The sequence below is a fragment of the Mus pahari genome, chromosome 23 (assembly GCF_900095145.1).
Source record: "Mus pahari chromosome 23, PAHARI_EIJ_v1.1, whole genome shotgun sequence".
Taxonomy (NCBI): domain Eukaryota; kingdom Metazoa; phylum Chordata; class Mammalia; order Rodentia; family Muridae; genus Mus; species Mus pahari.
Window position 1 is genome coordinate 11995195 of NC_034612.1, and position 19890 is coordinate 12015084.

The 19890-nt window shown below is 51.2% G+C and overlaps 1 protein-coding gene across 2 annotated transcripts in view; it reads right to left on the reverse strand.

Moving 5' to 3' along the window:
• The window catches only part of Cux2 (cut like homeobox 2), a 194098-nt gene that overhangs the window by 167871 nt on the left and 6337 nt on the right, over positions 1 to 19890 (reverse strand). For both annotated transcript variants that reach the window (XM_029533666.1, XM_029533668.1), the window contains exon 2: positions 19106 to 19180. The gene's annotated coding sequence lies outside the window, so the exon portion shown is untranslated. The remainder of the gene's footprint in view (positions 1 to 19105; positions 19181 to 19890) is intronic.

The window sequence follows — 19890 nt, forward strand, 5'->3', positions numbered from 1 at the left end:
AGAGAGAGAGAGAGAGAGAGAGAGAGAGAGAGAGAGAGAGAGAGAGAGAGAGAAGGAGCGAGCTCACAGCATATCCAGTCACACAGGGTGACACCTGGCACTTCTCACCACCAAGCTTGCTGACAAGCACCTTCAAAGGACAGCACCTTTGCTGGCTTTTGTCCCCCTGTCACTCCGTACACGGGAATGGTTTTTCCTGGGCCCTCCGAGTTGCTTCAGTTTGAAGTGGCCAAACCTGGCATAAACCCACAAGAGAGGGGAACAGAAGATGAGGAGAAATGAGGAGCCATCCTGGCAGAATCTGACATGGCAGCATCCAGGAAAACAAAGCCTAAGAAATGACCTTGATCATGACAATCTTCGTAAGGTCACGAGGGGAGAGCACACTGACTGGCAGTGGGTGAGAAGGAAGATGCTAGGAATGAAGTGTCTTCACGCCACTTTTACACCCAGAGAGCCACACCTTCTATGCTAGAGGAATAGGGGGGAGCAGTCCCGGAGAGCCCCCACAGCCATGAGGATAGAAACCTTCACCCTGTGCCAAAAGCTGTCAGGGACCTGGACACAGAGACTGAGAGTCACTGCACAGCCACTCCCATGGGAAGGGGAGTCTGGAGACCAGGACACTGAGATATGATCTATCCCCCCCCCCATGTCCCTACCATCACGGTGAAGACCTCTGAACAATATAGTGCACCAGGACAGACAGCAGCCATATATATATATTTTTTCTGCTTTACCCTTACAGAAATTATGATCATACAACATGGAATGACCAAGAGTTTCCAGAAACTTCCATGGGAGATTAGTGTGTGTGTGTGTGTGTAAGTGTGTTTGTGTCTGTGTTTGATTATAGACAATATCAATTTAATATGAAGAAGCTTAAATGCATTAAAGGACCCAGGTATACTCCTGTAGCCATGATATGGAGACAAAGACAATGGCCTCAGGAGACACTCAAACCTGACTCTCTCGGTCACTCCATGCAGGTGACTTTCAGTGTGTCCTCGCAAAAATAAGGTGTTAGTTCTAAATTTCTATCCCTTCAGGAACTCAACAAGAGAGAAAACCTCCCCTCCCTGAGCCAACTAAAAACTACCAGGAAAGTCTCTGATTGGTCTGGTTTGGGTCACATGACTTCTCCTTAAGCCAATCACTGTGAGCACATAATAGGTGTGGGAATGATGGCTCCCCTATCTCCTTCAGTTGTCACAGAACTGATGGAGACATAGGATGTGTGATGGTCACTCCAGGAGTGGGGGGTGGCATGGGGACAGGCAAGGCATCTCTGCCACTCCATGGCCCCTGCCCACTTGCTGGTCCCAATGTGCACAAGGATCTGCCCACCTCACCAGGTAGAGATCCCCAAGTCCATGATCATGGAAGCTACCTCACAAGGCCAAGCCAGTCACAAAGAGGACCATACACCGAGAGCTCGGTAGTGTGTGGGCAACCCCGCCACCCCATCCCATCCCATCCCATCCCACAGGAGGACAAGCTGAGGCTCAGAGAGGCACAGAGTCATACAGAGAACACACAGCTTGTTTAGAGTCAGAGCTGGAGCGGAACCTGACACCCGCAGACTCTGGACTGCTGCTCTTAACCCACGTGCTGACCCCACGACTAGGAGGGAAAACCCTTTTTGGGGGGAATCAAGTTCCCTAGGGAGGCAAGAGACTTCTCTACTGGGATGGAAAGGTCATACATAGGAACTGTGAGTGCACACTCATGTGGAGCCCGGCTCTCCACTCACGTGGTTTGGAACTCTACAAGGTGCAGTGGAATCATCTGGGTGTCCTGTTAGGCTCAAGACTGCAAGTCTCGCCCCAGGGATGCTGACTCAATAGGTTTTTTTAAAGGCACTGAACAAACTGATTCCCAGACAGCATAGACACTGCGGGTCCCAAGAACTTTGAGCCAAGCCGGGGCAGTTAAAAGGCGTACACCTTTAACCCCAGCACTTGGGAGGTAGAGGCAGGTGGGTCTCTGAGTTTGAGGCCAACCTGGTCTTTAAAGCCAGTTCCACACCAGGGCTACACAGAGAGACCTTGTCTCGAAAGAAACAACAACAACAAATAAAAAAACCTTGTCCAGGAAATTAATGAAAAACATTTTTCTTACCTGCTAATACCACTGGACATTTAGTAAAAGCAAATACCACCAGGGTGAATGACCTCTGATCTTTGGGCTTTCTCTCCCAGACCAAATCCCTCACCCTACCCCACCCCATCTCTGGCTCGCCCAGTATTTATTTACACACTCTTTCCCACAGAGCAGAGTCAAGTAAGCCATTGTGCAAGATGGTATTAGGGTAACAAAACCGAAAATATTCACTCGGTTGACTTCTGGTATGTGGGTCCACCCAGACTATAGAATTCAGCAGGAAACGGTCCTTCCTAAGGTGAACTTTTGGTCTAAAGTTACAACCCACCATAAAAGCAGGAGCAGACCAGGCAGCCTCTGAGAACAGGCTTATTACCCACAGACTCTGCATTGGTTACTTTTCTCATTGCTACAACAAAAGCAAGTTAGGGGAGGAAAACAGACTCTGGCTCACAGTCGGAGGGGGATGTAGGTCGTCATGGCGGCATCTGGGTGGAATAGTAAGTGAACTGAGCAGGAGGTGGGAAAAAGTTAACCAACCGCCAACCCCACCCTGCAGCAACCCACTCCGTCCTTGAAGGCTCCGCCTCTTAAAGGTTTCACAATGACCTAGAACAGCCAGTTGGACATTTGGAGACCAAGTGTTGGGACACATGAGCCTGAAGATGGGTGGGGTGTTTGCCAGCTAAATGAGTGGTTCTCAACTCTCCTAATGCTGTGACTCTTTAATACAGTTCCTCCTGTTGTGCTGTCCCCCCTCCACCATAACCATGTCATTTCTACTTTGTAACGCCCATCTTGCTACTGTTGTGCATTGTAATGTAAATATTTGATATGCAGGATAGCTGGCGTGTTACTTCTAACCAGTCTGAGACCCACTTATGTAATCCATAACGTTCCAGAAGCAACCCTGGAGCCGAATCTCTGCGTGGCAGGTCCGTTCTTGACGATCTTAACGGCAAAAGCAGTGACCATTATTGCACACCTACTGTGTGTCTGGCACTGAGCCCAGCGCTTCCCCCTGTTCCAGACCCTCCCTCCCATATGATGGCAATGTAAGACTCAGACTGGAGAGGTGGCTCAGTAGTTCAGAGCATTGTGCTTGCAGAGGACCCAGGTGGTGGGTCACAACTGTCTGGAACTCCAGTTTTAGGGAATCTGACGTTCCTTCGGGCCTCTGAGGGCACCAGGCACACATATGGTACACATGCACATATGTGTAAAACACTCATACAAATACCATAAAATTGAGAAATCTTTAATTCTCTGGCACAGAGATGGGTCTCTCTACCTGCTCAACTTCATATACACATACACACACACACACACACACACACACACACACACATATAATCCAAGGGGCTGGAGAGATGGCTCAGTGGTTAAGAGCACTGACTGCTCTCCCAAAGGTCCTAAGTTCAAACACCAGCAACCACATGGTGGCTCACAACCATCTGTAACGAGAGCAGATGCCCTCTTCTGGTGTGTCTGAAAACAGCTACGGTGTACTTACATATAATAAATAAATAAATCTGAAAAAAAAAAAATCCAAGGCCTGTCAGGGTGAAGAGATGGTGTGTGATTGTTTATGCCACAGAGACCCTGTGAGAAGTCCCTCGGCTGTCCTACCTCACAGGGGACAGACATGCGGCCAAGGAAGCATGGAGTATGACAATGAACGATCTAATGACCAGCCACTGTCAGAACCAACCATGTGACAAGAAGAGCCTGGTGCTCCCAGGCTCTTCTTGCCTCTATTTTATTGATTTATGTGTGTGACATATGTGTATACACATTTATGTGTGTGAGAATGGGGCTGGGAGGGGGTTAATGACAGTTTTCTTCCTTAACCACTCTCTCCAGCTATTTGTTTATCTATTTACTTAATTGGTTTTTCGAGACAGGGTTTCTTTGTGTAGCCTTGGCTGTCCTGGAACTCACTCTGTAGACCAGGCTGGCCTCAGACTCATAGAGATCTGCCTGCCTCTGCCTCTCAAGTACAGGAATGAAAGGTGTGTGTCACCACCACCAGGCACCCACCGTGTGTGTGTGTGTGTGTGTGTGTGTGTGTGTGTGTGTGAGAGAGAGAGAGAGACAGACAGACAGACAGACAGACAGACAGACAGACAGCGACAGAGAGAGAGGAGAGACAGAGAGAGAGAAAGAGAGAGAGAGGAGAGACAGACAGACAGACAGACAGACAGACAGACAGACAGACAGACAGTGTCAGATTCCCTGGAACAGGAGCTACAGACAGTTGTGAGCTCCCATGTGGGTGTGCATGCTGGGAATTCAACTCAGGACCTCTGAAAGGTCAGCCTGGGTTCTTAACCACTGAGTTATCTCTCTGCCCCATTTTTTTTTTTTAAAGCAAAGGGTTTCTCACTAAGCCTGTACACCTCCGGAGCCGGGATCACAGGATGTTTTGGTTGTTGTATGAGTACTTGGGACCGCAACACTGATCCCAAGTGCTCGTGTGGCAAATGCTTGTCCTGCCGAGCCATCTCCCTGGGCCCTCTGTCTTAACTTTTGGAGGCAGGCCCCTTCCTAACTCCAGCCTGCATGTTAGAAGCCTGTCTCCAACGCCATCAGGACTGAGCCGGCCACTTCTGGAAAGATGTGTGTTCCCCTATCCCTGAGCATCTTGCCTGGAGCCTCCCCGATGCCAATGTGGCCGGTACCGAACACATCCTGACATAAACACACATTCATCCAACTCTTAAAAATGGGCAGTACGTGCTCAACAGCCAGGAGGGTTCAGAGGGAGCCGTTAGATGCCAGCCACGGGTCTGCAGCTCAAACATGATGCCACCATGAATCAGTATTCCAGGGCGACCGTGATGCTCATATGCAGGGGCCCCCACCAAGTACCCCAGATCACCCAACCCCAGCTAATGATCAGGGAATCTCTCTAGCCAGTTAGCAGCCGGCACAGTGACCATGCGCAAAGAGCTGGACCTCAGGGCAGACCAGAGGTAGACCGCCATCTTGTAAATGGCTGCCTGTGGTGGTCTGTATACACTTGGCCCAGGGAGTAGCACTATTAGGAGGTGTGGTCTTGTTGAAGGAGGTGTGGCCTTGTTGGAGGAAGTGTGTCACTGTGGGGGTGGGCTTTGAGACCCACCTCCTAGCCATGTGAGAGCCAGTCTTCTCCTGTTTGTTTTTCAGACAAAACAGAAAACTCTCAGCTCCTCCCACATCATGTCTACCTGGACCCGGCTATGTTCCCACCTTGATGATAATGGATTGAAACTCTGAACCTGTGAGCCAGCCCCAATTAAAAGTCCTTTTTAAGAGCTGCCTTGGTCATGGTGTCTGTTCACAGCAGTAAAACCCTAACTAAGACACTGTCACTATGTCAGTTTTACCCCAAGAGATGGTGGTACCCCAGCCCCAGTAGTGTAGGACATCCTATTCTGGCCGGCCCTGAAGCGGGAACACACTTCATACATGCACATCTATATAAATGTTTGGTCCCGTGGGTCAGATGCCTCAAGCAATGGTGGATTTTTTTTTTTAAATCTTTCCCGTTATTACAAACCCCTAAGTAAATAATAAAGGGCAGGAAGAAAGAGAAAGTATACAGTTGACTGTGGAGAAGCCACCCCGCCCCTCTCCATCTGCCTGGGCAGGGAAGGTACCTCATGCCTGTTCCCTGAGTTGGTCCCCTTCATCCTTCAACTTTCCAGATGAACTGTAGTGTGGAGGCTTGGCGTCCTTGACTGGCCACTCCTCCCACCCCAGGCTCTGAGCCCTATCTCTTATCCATTCTTCTAACTTCTGCAACTAATGCTGTCCCCTTAATGCTGTCCCCTTCTGTCCTTGATACAGACTTCAACAGAACTGGAAATCAGTCTTATCAGAGCCAGAGACTGTCCATCCTTCCAGCCATATTGGGCTGTTTGGGGGGCCTCCAAGTGGGGACCCAGCCATTCCAAGCTTCCTTGCCCTCCCTACCACTATAGGCATGTCTCCTCACCCCAGGACCTTTGCACATGCCGATTCCCTGGCCTACTACGTCCCCTGTCACTCCTGGAGTTCTTCCCTGACACCAAGACTAAATCTGATTCCAGTTTAAACTCTTCCTAGCTCACCCGGCACCCAAGCCCTCTCAGCATGGGATGCAATTTCAAATGTGTGATTCACAGCCATTGTCTCTTCAAAGATTTTATTTCTAAACAGCATGGAGACCCGGCAGCTCCATGAGGGCAGAGAGGGAGTCTACTTTGATCCCTGGAGGCGTCCCTGGTATATGGCTGGCCGCCTTGCAGTGAGGAGATGCAGAGCAAAGCTTGCTGGCCCCTCCCCAGGTGAAGGAATGATGTCATCGCCACCTAGCCCCTCCCACTCGGCTTCCTCCAGGCTGAGCCAGGCATGCAGCCTCTCATATCTTTCATGTCTGACATCACTTTATCTACTGCCGTATGCTGTGTTCTCCAGCCCAAGATAAATCTTTAATCACAGAAAGGTAAGAGAGACTGTCCACTGGAATGGCCTTATATGAACACTCCTCTGATGTAGTTGTGTGTGTGCACATATATGTATGCATTACACACAAGAGCCCCCCAAAGAAACACACATACCAGCTTAGGCAGACAAGCAGCTCAACGTTCCTGAAGCAGGTGAGTGCCCACTGCACCCTGGGGGACGTGGGAGGATCAAACAGCCTGGGTACCATGCTTCTAGCACTTACAGAGCGCCTACTGTATGCAGGTTCTGTATCAAATTCACTCCACTGTCCCCAATCTGATGCAAACGGGCCCAGAGTGGGTCACACCTGCCTCTACCACCAGGCTTTGGACCACCAGAGCCTCCAGCCCTCCTAACAGACCAAGGCAAAGACGCCTGAGCCCTGGGCTGGGGTGGGGTGGGGGTGGGGGGACAGCGGATGAGGGCCACCGGGGCCCTAGCTAGGAAAACCTGCTCTAACCAGTGCGATGTACACAAAACCAACAACAGCCGCAGTTGCTCAGTGAAAGACCGGACCAGAATGGATGGTCTCACGGAACACGGTGGGAACCGGAAGTGGCCCGGACCATAGAGAGCAGCCCTCCGAGCCTCGCTTCTGCATCGCGCCTCCTCCCTGTATCCGACTCCCTGTATGAATGTCCCTTCATTCCTGTGAAGCTGTACGATTTCCCCCAAATCCTCCCATGGCCTGTACCTCCCCCTCCTTGCCCCAAATCCCAGAAATCTTCCTCCGCTTCTCTTTGTCCCTGATGACTGGAACCGGGATAAAAATAGACCGACCAGGGCAGAGGCGCTGCAGGCAGCCCTGTGCCGGTGTCCTGGGGTTCTCTGTGTGTACACGTACACCTGTGTGCATACGTGTGCGCTCATGGGCTTGGACACAAGTATGCTTGTGTGAACACAGATTTGGGAGGGGCAGGAGAGCAAGAAAGGTCTAGGAGTCATCATCCCCATTCCACAGATGGGGAAGACTGAGGCAAAAGCAGGTGGCCTCTCTGGAAACCAAAGGTCCCATGGCTCAGCATGCCAAGGGCCTGGCTTTCCCTGCCACATCCCTTGCCCCTCCACTCCGGGAGGCCTGGCCCACTTACAGATAGTTAGGGCTTCTGTCCCGTTTGCCAACAGCAATGCTCAGAGTAGGGCAGGCTGCACATTTTGGGAATAGGTCCCAGTCCCAGAATGGAAGTGGGTCTTCCCTCTCCTCCCTGCAGAGCAGAGCATCCTCAGTTAGGTGCTGCCTCCCCAGCTAGCTAGCAGGAGGGGGAGGTAAGGGGGGGGCGTCATCATCTCCAAGGGTACGGACCCCACCCTCCAACTTTCACGGAACCTGAGATCTGAGAATCATTCCGTCTTGGTGTCTGTGTGTCCATCTACTGCTGTCTCTGCCTGCCTATCTGTCTGTCTGTCTGTGTGTCCCACATACACCCCCCATCCTCATTTGTGTGTTTCTGTGTCTCTGTCTTTGTCTCTCCTGTTCCCTCTCCAGTAGGGGGGGGGATGGGGGCCAAAAAGCTCCCAAGATTCTCAATTTAAAGTAAAGTCAACACGCCTGTTCCCCCCTCTTCCCTACCGCTTCATAATCAAACTTGTGAGGGGCGGCCGGGCGGGAGCGAGCAGCGAGGCTCCTCCGAGAGGGTACAATCAGACAATTTTTAAGATCATGGAGTATTAGACTGGTCCCAACTGGGTTTACTAATCAAACAGCCAAATCCTTCATAACCAGCCATTCCCTACAGGGCAATTAAATCCTTCCCCTTTAAAACACTTGCCACACTGTCTGGGGACAGAAAGAAAAATTTGCAAAATTCATTTGATAAATTAGCCAGGGAAAAAAAAAAGAAAGGAGGGGATCAAGCTTTGTTCTTTTCTTTTTTTTTTAATTATGGAATTCACAATGCCTGAATAATGTTTAATAAGAACTATGAAAATTCCTAACAGTATTACAACACAACACAAAAGAATTAACCTGGTTACCGTGAAAAATTGCATATTTAATTAAGAACAGAGAGTTCAAAACTATCCAGAGATTTTCAAAGTGCGGTTGCCTGAGGGGCCAAATTACATGCTTCCAGGGCTGCTAACGGAGTTAGTGCGTTCAGTCATTACCCAGGCGTCCCCATTAAGTGACTCTGGGCAGATGACATCAAATTCATTTCAAAAGCACCAGGAACTGAAGCGTTCGCTTGAGTAGTTTAAGGGGAAGCGACTACCCTGCTGGAGCAATCAGACCCCTTGTTGATAAAGGCAATAATTAAAGAATAATGTTAATTAGCTGCTTTTATTTGAAGAGAAGTGTGGTAGTTGGAGGGTTTCCAGGCTGCTGAGGTGGGAGTAGAGCTTTTCGAGAAGAAGGGGGGCTGCTGTGGGAGTGGGGGGTACCAAGACCCACAGGAACAGAGAGAAGAGGCAGCGGGAGACGGCCAAGGCAGGGGTTCTGGGCAGCTGGATGAGGCCTGGCTCCCCACATGAGAACTGGTCAGTCACACCAAGGCACGCATGGGGTCAGTTCAGAGTGAAGTGATGGTGCCCTCAGCATCTCCGTTACGTCATTAGTGTCATCATGGCAGACTTGGGCAAAGCCAAACTGACCTCTTGGCCACTTCCTGTGACTTTCACTTCACCCTTACCTGTTACACTCACACAATCCTGTCACACCCATCCCCCTCACACAATCCCTGTCACACTCATTCCCCTCACTCAACCCCTGTCACACCCATTCCCCTCACACAATCCCTGTCACACCCATTCCCCTCACACAATCCCTGCCACACCCATTCCCCTCACACAATCCCTGTCACACCCATTCCCCTCACATACTTCTGTCACACTCCCCTCACACAATCCCTGTCACAATCATTTTCCTCACACACCCTCCTGTCACACTCGTTCCCCTCACACAATCTCTGTCACACTTCCTATTCGGCCATTTCTCATCACATTCCCTCCCCCTCATGGGCTCTCCCGTCCTGCTTCCTACCTGGCCACTTCCTGTTACTTCCAGCCATTCCACACAACCTAGCTCACCTCCTGTCTCCCTCGGCCACTTTCTGTCACACTTGGACCTGATCCGTATGAATCAGCACCAGCCTTCCTGTAGAAAAGATCTTTCTTCAAGATGCCAGCCACCACGGCTCTCCCTTCCCCAGGTCTTCATGGAACATGACTGACACTCTTCCCACTGAGGAGCTAACTCTAGACCTTTCATTTTCAACTACTGCTTGAGGCAAACCTGAAGAAGTGACACCATTGTCCAAGCCTAGATAATGAAAGCTGAATTTCCACCTCGTTTTCTGGAAACCCAGCCACTGCTCCGTGAGAAGAAAGCAACAGGGCAGGCTACATTGTAATACTGCGGACCACTGAGGCTCAGCCGGCATCCGGCATCAGCCAGAACATAAGGCATCCTGTCACATCCAGGTGACACCCAGCTGTCACGGACTGGTGATGGCCACTTCAACTGAATTTTCCCCTCATCCAAGACTGACAGACCCCAAGCGTCTACAGTCATTCTTGGGCATCTTGTTACACAGCGATAGCTGACTGATACATCTTCAGAGATGCAAGATCTGCCTCATCCCACTCTTCCCTCGCTTCACTGACCACCTTGAAAAAGCACGATTCCCAAAGAAAGCAATATTTGCCACCCCTGTGCCCCAGGAAGCACAAGAAGACACACTGCAGGGTCTATCCAAGGACCCTGAAAACAATGGGCAGAAGACAAAGCCGAGACACACACATACACACACTGGGCTGCCTGCAGGCTGAGTCTCCGGTCCACACACTGAGGTCCCCCAGAGAGGGAGTGGCCTCAGCTAAGGCCACTTCCCTGCAGGACTGAGGCTGGCCCATCCACCCATGGCACCACCTGGCCAGGGTGTGAGGGGGCATCTGGGACAGAGGGAAGGGTGGCTGCCTCCCTTAGGACTCTGCCCCTTGGCAGCAAGGCAGCTGACCCCTATTCCTCCCAGAACTCGGAGGCCCCACACTGCAGGCACCTCTGCAGAGCCCTGCCTGGCTCCCGCTCCTGCTCCAAAGGATTCTTTTCCAGAGCTGAGTTCTCAAAGTAGGGCACAAGCCGTGGGACCAACTCCCTCGCTCATGGAGGCTGCGGAGGACTTCCTCTGAGGGCCAGGCTGGCTTGGAGAGGCTCCAGACTGCTGGCCTGAGGGATCAGGGTCCAGTGGCCTCAACTGGTAACGGGACAGGAAAAGGACACGGATATCCCCTGACTCCTGCTCTAGGGACCAGAGCCTCCCAAGTCGGAGGCTCGGGTGGTGCCCACTGGTAGAGATGCTTGCCCTGGCTCCCCTGCCTGCTTCCAGTGGGCTGCACACTCTTGTGTAAGACACCACACACACCAGCTTGTGTGGAGGAAAGAGGCAACTAGATAAACAGTAGCCACTTTCCAGTTTCTGCAATAACAGGTAAGCAAGCCTACGTGTACAGACTCTGCGCTCAGACTGCCAGTCTCTGCTGTGTGGCTTAAGGCAAGCTCCTTGACCTTTCTGAAACAGGGGGCCTCTTCTGAAAATGGGGGAGATTAACAATGTCTATGTCGTAGCACTGCTGTGGGACTAAAATCATTTGAGTGGGGGCATTTAGGAAGCACTGAGTGTTTAACCAACCGCTCATTAAATCCAAATAAACAAAATAAAAGCTAATATATGGGAGCTGGCAAGAGGGCTTGGAGGGGTAAAGGTGCTTGCTACCAAGCCTCATGACCTGAGTTCAATTCCCAGGGCACACATGGAAGAATATGAGAGCTGATCCCTTGCCAGTTGTCTTTTGCATTTATACTGTGGCACACGTGCACACATGTGCACACACACACACACACACACACACACACACAAATGTAATTTAAAATACATATTTATAAACATTTTCAAAAACCAAATTTTTTCTACACCTCTTCCATCTGTGGTGATGTAAATCCTGCCCATTTTCCAGACAGGCCACACTGACCAAAAACAAAAAAACCAAAAGAACAAAATCACCTACACATAGTCACAGAACTGCCACAGTGGATCCCTAGGGTGTGTGACCTCAGAGCCACATGAAATACAAGAGAAATCCACTCTTGAAGGAGACAGGAGGGGGAGGTGGGCTTAAACAGCGGCCCACCATTTTGGTTATTTTTTTCATCACTGTGACCAACGTCACCAAGCTACCGAAGGGCGGGGAGGATTGTTTCGACTCGTGGTTTCAGAGGGTTCTGTTGGCCCCACGTGCCTAACAGAGCACCCCGGTCATGGGAACATGTGGTGGAAGGGCTTTGCCGCACTGTGGACAGGAAGTAAACAGGGACAAGACACTCATGGGACAGGTCCCTGGTGAACCATTTTTGCAAGCACTAGAAGGAAAGAAGGGGTGAACGAGGTAAGGGGTGAGAGTGGGAGAAAGAAAAGTGTGTCGCAGTACAGGAGGTGTGCCAATATGCCAGGAATGTGAGGCAAGGGGATCTGCCAGAGGCCTGTGGCTAGAGTGTGGAAAGAACAGGGAATGTGGCTGAGTATGGGGCAAAGGAGAGAGGCTCAGGAGTGGGCTCAGTGTGAGAGAACTTACCTGTGCAGGAACCGGGGCATGAAGGAATCCAACAGCGGTAAACCTGAGCCAGAATCTGATGAACTAAAATGAACATAGCAAACCAAACCGCATGTAACCACTAAGACAACCAAACAATTAAAACAACTCATTAAACTAAAATGCTACATTAGGAAATTCTCAAGGAAACAGTACAAGACAGGAGGAACAGAGCAGACACGGGACACACAGAAAGCAAAAAGGAAAAACGGCAAATGCAAGCTCCGGCACATCTGCAACACACGAAATATGAGTGGGTTAAACAACCCAATCAAAAGGCAAAGGATTTCAGACCGGATTAAAAACTGCACACGATCTACAGTAGAAATTTTAGAGTCAAAGAAACAAACAGAGAGAAAGTAGAAAGCGCCGCAAAGAGGTATTAAGTAGGGTCTGCAGAGATGTCACTAGGAAGCCACAATCATTATAAACTTACAGGCACCTCATAAACGAACAACCAAGCAAAAATGAGAAACAGACAACCAAACAACAATAGCTGGAGCCGTGGATGCAGGAGGCGCAACTTCAACAACGCTACAAACCCTGAGGGCAGAAAGTGGCGCATGGAGGCTGAACAGTCAGTCACTCCTCAGGACTTGACCTCGAAAGCTGGGAGAGCCCTTTGGGGCTGGTTCTTACCAGATCTAGAAGTGCCCCCATTGTGTGAGTATTGCTAGGGAAGGCAAAGGCAGTCCAGAAAACAAACTGGGCAAGCAAAGTCCAGGGGAGATGACCAGAACTCAGGCCAGTTGCCAATGGTGGAGAAGGGAAGAGAGAATTGGATTCATGGCTAGTGGGAAGCGAACCCCCTTGACTGTATGATTGACAGAAGGAGAGAGGGCGGGGACAAGGAGCCGACAGTTCCTGTCTTGTGGATCTGAGGGGTCCCCCATGGAAAACTCAATTCTGGTCATCTGGAGCTATAGACGCCTTTACCACACATGGTCAGAAAGTCTCCATAGGGGCTGGGGAGGTGGCTCAGTGGTGAAGACCACTGGCCGCTCTTGCAGAGGTCCTTGGTTTGGATCCCAGCATGCACGGAAGGTTGTACATGGTGTTTTAAAAGGGTGACGCTCACAACCATGAGAATCCAGTTCCAAAGGATCCAACACCCTCTTCTGGCCTCCACGGGCACCAGAAAAGTACATATACATGCATGCGGGTAAAACATACAGATAAAATTAAGTAAATAAATGTTAGAAGAAGAAGAAGAAGAAGAAGAAGAAGAAGAAGAAGAAGAAGAAGAAGAAGAAGAAGAAGAAGAAGAAGAAGAAGAAGAAGAAGAAGAAGAAGAAGAAGAAGAAGAAGAAGAAGAAGAAAAGGAGGAGGAGGAAGAGAAAGATGACGACGACGGCGATGGCGAAGACATTTTTAAGGTGTTGATAAATAGATTTTGAAAACTGTGTAACGAAAGCTGCCAAGTTGGGAGGTGGAGAACAGAGAGTCCACCGGGAAGAGGGGTGGATATGACAAGTCACCCAGGGGACAAAGAGAAGAGACACTGAGAGGGATCCACAACGTAGAGGCCACCAGAGAGTGATGGGCCTGAAATATAAACAGGAAGTGACATCAAGAGGTGGGAGAGAAAGAGGGGACGTGGGGACCTCAAGGACATGTGGGGGTTGGGGCGGGGGACCTTGTGAGGAGGTGGAGCTAGAAGTAGCTACAGAGTGGGCAGAAGAGATGGGGACAGAAACGGTATGAAGAGATTACATTCCATTCCAGAAAGCGGTTAAGCAGAAGGGGCAGCCACTTCTCGCCTTTCTTGGAGGACAGAAAAATGGGGCTAGCCTCCACCACAAATCCACCCTTGTGCTGCTGTTTCCTCACTGTAACCAAATACCTGATGGGCAGCTTGAAGGATGAAGGGCTAATCTGGATGACGGAACTTGGTCCGTAATAGTGGGGAATGCGCAGTGGCAGATGACCTCACCGTTACAGGGAACTTGACTTCCTCACGTCTCAGGGGAAAGGTGGACAGACACTGGAGCCAGACTCCTAACCCTCAAAGCCCACAGCCCTCAGTGACCCTCCTCTCCCAGAGGGCCTGGACTCACAGAGGTTCTCCAACCTCCCAAGCAGGAGAGCCACCAGCTGAGGACCAAGCACACACATGAGCCTCGGAGGACAGTTCACATTCAACCCCTCAGACTAGCAGTGTGGTGTGGTCCACCCACCCCAGGGCAGTAAGTTACCCTTGGCTGGGAGTTCTCCTCTGCCTGCACTTTGCCCAATCAAGTTCTTCTCACGGCTTGAGCCTCAGCCACAGGGGGCTGCCTCCACCGACACCCTGAGTGGTCAGCCACCCACATCGGATTGCAACACGCCCATCTCCTCCATTTCTGTTCCTGAATGTAAGCATCAATTTGGCTTCCACCTGGCTCTACTGCCTGCTCACAACACCTAGTTCACACCCAGTCTGCCAGTTACTGCACAAAAGACAGATTCTAAGCCAACGCCCCAGCCAGACCGTCTCTCATCTCTCGGATGGAGTCCTACATGACCTTGGGCATGTGGACCACACTGGACTTCAGAGTCTTCATCTATCGTCTAGGGGTAGCTGCACCGTCAGCCCCCAAAGACGGTGATGTGCTGGCGGGATGGAGTGAACCAGATCCCGGAAGGGAAGTGATAATGTCAAACCCACGGGTGTCAGGTTCACCAGCAGGCGCGGCAGCTACAGACTCCACTAGGGAAGGATGGGGGATGGAGCCAGCTGTTAAAAGAAAATCTGAAAAACTTTTTTTAATACAGCGTACAAGTCTGTCTCCTTCCTTCTTTATCAACGACACGATTTATTGAGCGGGGAGGCCATATTGACTAAATAAATCTTGATAACGACCACAGCAGGAATCAATAGCTGCTTATTATCAGGCCGGCCCGGAATTTCATCTTGTGGAACACAGGCCACAGGACTGGGGCGCCACGCAGCCCCACACTGGTGGGAGGGGTGGGCAGGACAGTGGTTAGCGCTCACTGTCCATCCAGACAGGGGAATGTTCTAGAGCAGAGGTTCTCTACCTACTTAACACTTTGACCCTTTAATACGGCTCATGTTGTGGTAACCACCCCACTCCCCAACCGGAACACTATTTTCATTGCTACTTTATAATTGCTATTTTGCTACTGTTACAAGTCGCAACAAAAGTATCTATCTTTTGCCCTGGTCTTAGGTCACCCCCTTGAAATGGTCATAACCCACAGGTTGGGAACCGCTGCTCTAGAGTCACTAAACTTCAGGTGCCTGATGGCAGCCTGTGTGAAGAGGGCAGTGGGCTTAGCTCAGTTGGTACAGCGCTTGCCCATAAGGCCCTGGGTCTGCATCCCACCACCTCCATACAAACAGGGGTGGTGGGCACATCCTCCCGTACCAGGGAGAAAGAGGCAGGAAGATGGGGAGTTAAAGGTCATCCTTGGCTGCATAGCAAGTTTGGGAACAGCCTGGGCTACATGAGACCCTATTTTAAAAAGAAGGAAGAGGAAGAAAGGGGAGGGAGGGAAGTAGGGAGGGAAAGAGGGGGGAGGGGCAAGGCAAACATGGCAAGTGCAAGCCGGCCTGCCAGGGATGGGTGGCTAGGCTCAGCTCTGGCACCTCTGGCCATAGTGGATCAAAGGCTCACGAAGGCCAGCAAGTCCTGGGCTGCAGCCCTGATAATGCACCTGAGGGAGCTGTGGCCTCGGACTGAGCACAAAAATGAGAACCGACAGGAGCTTCCGACTCACAGAGCTATGTGTGCCAAGGGCTGGAATAGAGACACAAGAGCCACAAAGCTGCATGGGGACCTCCCCCCAAGGGTGAACTCTGACTTCCCAAAACCTAGGAAGCTTCATCTCCTGGCTGTTGGCTCTCAGTGGGCCAAGCCGGGAAACCCTGGTCCCGATGGATGAGAGGAAGCCGTGGGGCACATCCGTGCCTTCCCAGAACTTAGTGCCTCCTCTCCTCTGACGTCGGAACAGCCATCTCCACCTAGGCTTGGCGCTTCTGAACTAAGCAGAGAGGCCCAAAGTGAGAGAGACAGGAGCAAGACATGACTGGTGTGGGTGCTGAGCAACGAGCTGGCTCCAGGCTGTGGTCAAGGACCTCTATGCTTCATCTCACATCCCAGGAGGAAGGGGCTGGATCAAATACCCATCCTACAGATAAAGAAACTGAGGCAGAGAGCTTGCCCCAAGCCTCCCTGCCCAGGGGCTGGCAAACCATCACGGGTGGCCCGCGGCCACCAGGAATTAATTCATAGACACGTTAATTAGATGGGGGCCACCGCCCAGGCTCAGAATTGGGGTCACCAGTTTCTAAAGCAAGATGCACAGAGCTAAAGATAAACCAGGCTCACCAGTGGCCTGAGGCTGCATGGTTTCTATTAGCTCAAGTGCTCCGACGCGACTCCCTGAGAGGAGAAGCAGAAAAGGAAGAAGGAAGGAAGGAAGGAAGGAAGGAAGGAAGGAAGGAAGGAAGGAAGGAAGGAAGGAAGGAAGAATCAAATCAGTGCGAGCAGAGTCGGAGTATTTCAGAAAAGATGATGAGGGTCTCTCTAAATGGGGGCTGCAAAAAAATTTAAAAAAAAAAAAAGAACAACAGAGGTCAGCAAAGCAAAGGAGGGAGATCTGGAAGGGACCGGTCAAACGGTAAGTGCAAAGGGCCTGGGGTTGAAATGGGCTGGGTGCTCTCAAAAAAAATCAGTGAAGACGCCAGATATGGGGAAAGGCAGGAGGCAAGAGGGAGAGGTTCTAGGCAGATGTAAAGAAGGCAAGCTGAACTGAATGGGGCTTGTGGACCAAGTAAGACCAGACCACAGGGCATATGGACAGTGATGGCCCCCTGGAGATTTGACGGACACCTTGCAGGGTGCCCCGAGGGGGTGGGAGCCCTAGGCAGGTGACCTCACTTTCTTGTCTGCTGCCCAGGAAGCACTCATGAAGATGGGGTACACAGCATAAGAAACACGCTGGGCCCATCTCAGCTGCCCCGCAGCTCACCACGGAGGCCAGGGCCTGGAATTCCAGGGACAACACTAGGTTCCCATTACCTTTGCTAAAGCCAGAGTCCTACAAGACACAGCCTTGCAGCCCTGAGCCGCAGCGAGCTACCGACATGCCCACCTGCCTCACAGGAGAAAGCAGTTGTCTAAGGACACATGGGTTGTGAGCAAACAGCTGGGATTTGAACCCTGGCAGCGCCACGCGTGGTCATGAGATTAAAAAGGGGGGTAGGGTGGGGAAAGCGAGCTAACTGGTTAAAAAATAAAGTTGTCAAAGCTTTTCCAGTGTTGAACAGTTGGTAAAACTGTCCTCCACTAGTTCTGTGGTGTGTGTGTGTGTGTGTGTGTGTGTGTGTGTGTGTGTGTGCTCTCTGCCCGCTGGGGCCTTTGCACACCCTGTTCCCACTTTAGCAAGTGGTCACTGCCTGTGGCCTTTGGATCCCCCCCCCCCTTGAAGACTCATTTAGTTTCCAGGAAGCCAGGTTCAGATGATGCCTTGGTCACTTTCTCAACGTCTGGTGACCAGATCAGGGCCCAGATGTGTGTGTCCGCCTTCCGGCCTGTCCTGTCGCCTCACGGCTCCCTGGCATCCGGCCTTCCTGCTAGCATTGACGTGATCTCGGCATCCTCTACCACATCGTTTACAAGCTATCTTAATTATGTTGTTATTCCATTGTTTATATAATTACTAATTATCGTTATTAGTGTCCCCATGAGTGGTACGCTCCCATCTATGGAGTAACACAATAGCAGTTATAAATTTCAGCTCTCTCTAGTGCTTCTGTGTGCTGGGCTCCTAGCTCTTGGGTATGTATTACCTCCGTCTGAGGGATCCGACTGTCATCCACACTTGATAGATGAGGAGCCATGGCTCAGAGTGAAGTGACTCAACCTAGGTCACAGTGCTGATACAGAGCAGACAGAGAACTTGAGTCCAACACATCCCACTAGGCAATCCCCTAGGCGCTCACGAGAGACAGTGGGGACTGAGACAAGCTGCCGGGTGGGTGACAGTTCTTTCAGGGACATCTGCCTCACCGAGGAGATCTCTGCCCCACACCTAAGCGGCTGGCTAGACTGGCCAATCCAGCAGAGCAACTCTCCAAGAGAGCCCTTGTTCCCGTTCAGTTTGACTGGCGGTGGTGGTGGTGGTGGTGGCGGCGGCGGCGGTGGCAGAGGCAGCTCGCACAGTCTTAAGCACCGCTGGGCTCCAAACACCCTGGGCAGACAACCAACCCAGACCAGAGCGCCTGGGGATTGATTTTTTTTTTTTAATCCTGTCTTTCTTTTTAATGACAGACATATATCCGGGAACTGCAATTTGGTTTGTCTAGAGGATGGCAGAGACAAGGTGGGGGCGGGAAGGGGTCTGGGCAGGCAGCCTTGGGACCACTTGACTCTACCACAACTGTCTCTCTTAACAGAACCATCAGGAGTCATGACACTCCTAGGTAAGGTAGCTAAGCAACCTGGATATGGTAACCTTGATAGCCAGTGACCTTGACCCACCCCCCACGCCCAGCTGTCCCGACCCTCGTGGATTCCCGATCCTTTGACCTTTTGTGCTAGCAGTTCCTTCAGCTCGGAACACCCCTTTTCAGATCTCATCCTTTCCTAGTGGTTCCCGCCCGACACGCGAAGCCCCTCATCCGCAGAGCACAGGAGCCGCTGCGTTTCTGAGTTAAAAATCTCCCGTGTTCTAAATGCCAACCGCTTTTGCGAGAGAAAGAGTTCACATCCTGACTCTTCCACACAGACAGACAGACAGACATACAGACAGACGTGTCTGTGGGTCAGACAAGGGCTCCGTGCTGCAACCTCTGTCGCCTCTGCAGGCGGCCTGCATCAGACTGGGAAGACATAACTGCAACACCCAAAAAGCCTTAAGACAGCCAGGCAGGCAGGCCAGCAGGTTCTGGCTGCCGCTCCCACGCCCTCTAAAAATACCTAAGAAGGAACGAGGCACTTACAAAGCATGATCGCACGCCCCACGCTCTGCTGAACACCGCCGTACTCCGTGTAGTAGGAGAATACTAACAGTCCCTCTGAAAGAGAGCGAGAAAGGCACAGAGAGGCTAAGTCACCGCTCAAGGTCACACAGCTGACAGGTGAGATGAGGACGAGATTCGAAGCCAGGGTGGGAACCTGTCACCATCCCGGATAGTCGGGGCTTCCATCTTAAAGCAGAGGAGATGCACTCGTAAAAGTGCATTGAGAAGGTAAATGGCAGGGATGGCTTGATCCCCTATAGGGCAGACATCTCGGCCTCCAGGCCAACCCATGGCTCGCACTACCTGCTCGTGTGAATAAAGTTTTATTGACCTGTGACAAATGGCTAGCCACACATCTTTGTTCGTATTGGCTACATCCAGCCCGTTCAATTTTCATTGGCTAAGGCTCCAGACGGGTACACCAGGGACCTCAAAGTATGTGAGTATCCTGAGTCTTTTGTGAAAGACAGTGGTCATATTTGGTGGCAGACCACTGCTACTTAGGATGTGTAGAGCCACCACACCCAGAAAGTTCTGAATCCAACCACTGGGGAAATGCAAGGTTCCTAGAAAGCCTGGGTACATCTCTGCACAGTAAAACACTCACGGGAGGGTGGGGTGGGGTGGGGGTGGCGCACGCCTTTAGTCCCAGCACTCAGGAGGCAGAGGCAGGCGGATCTCTGAGTTCAAAGCCAGCCTGGTCTACAAAGTGAGTTCCAGGACAGCCAGAAACACACACACACACACACACAGAGAGAGAGAGA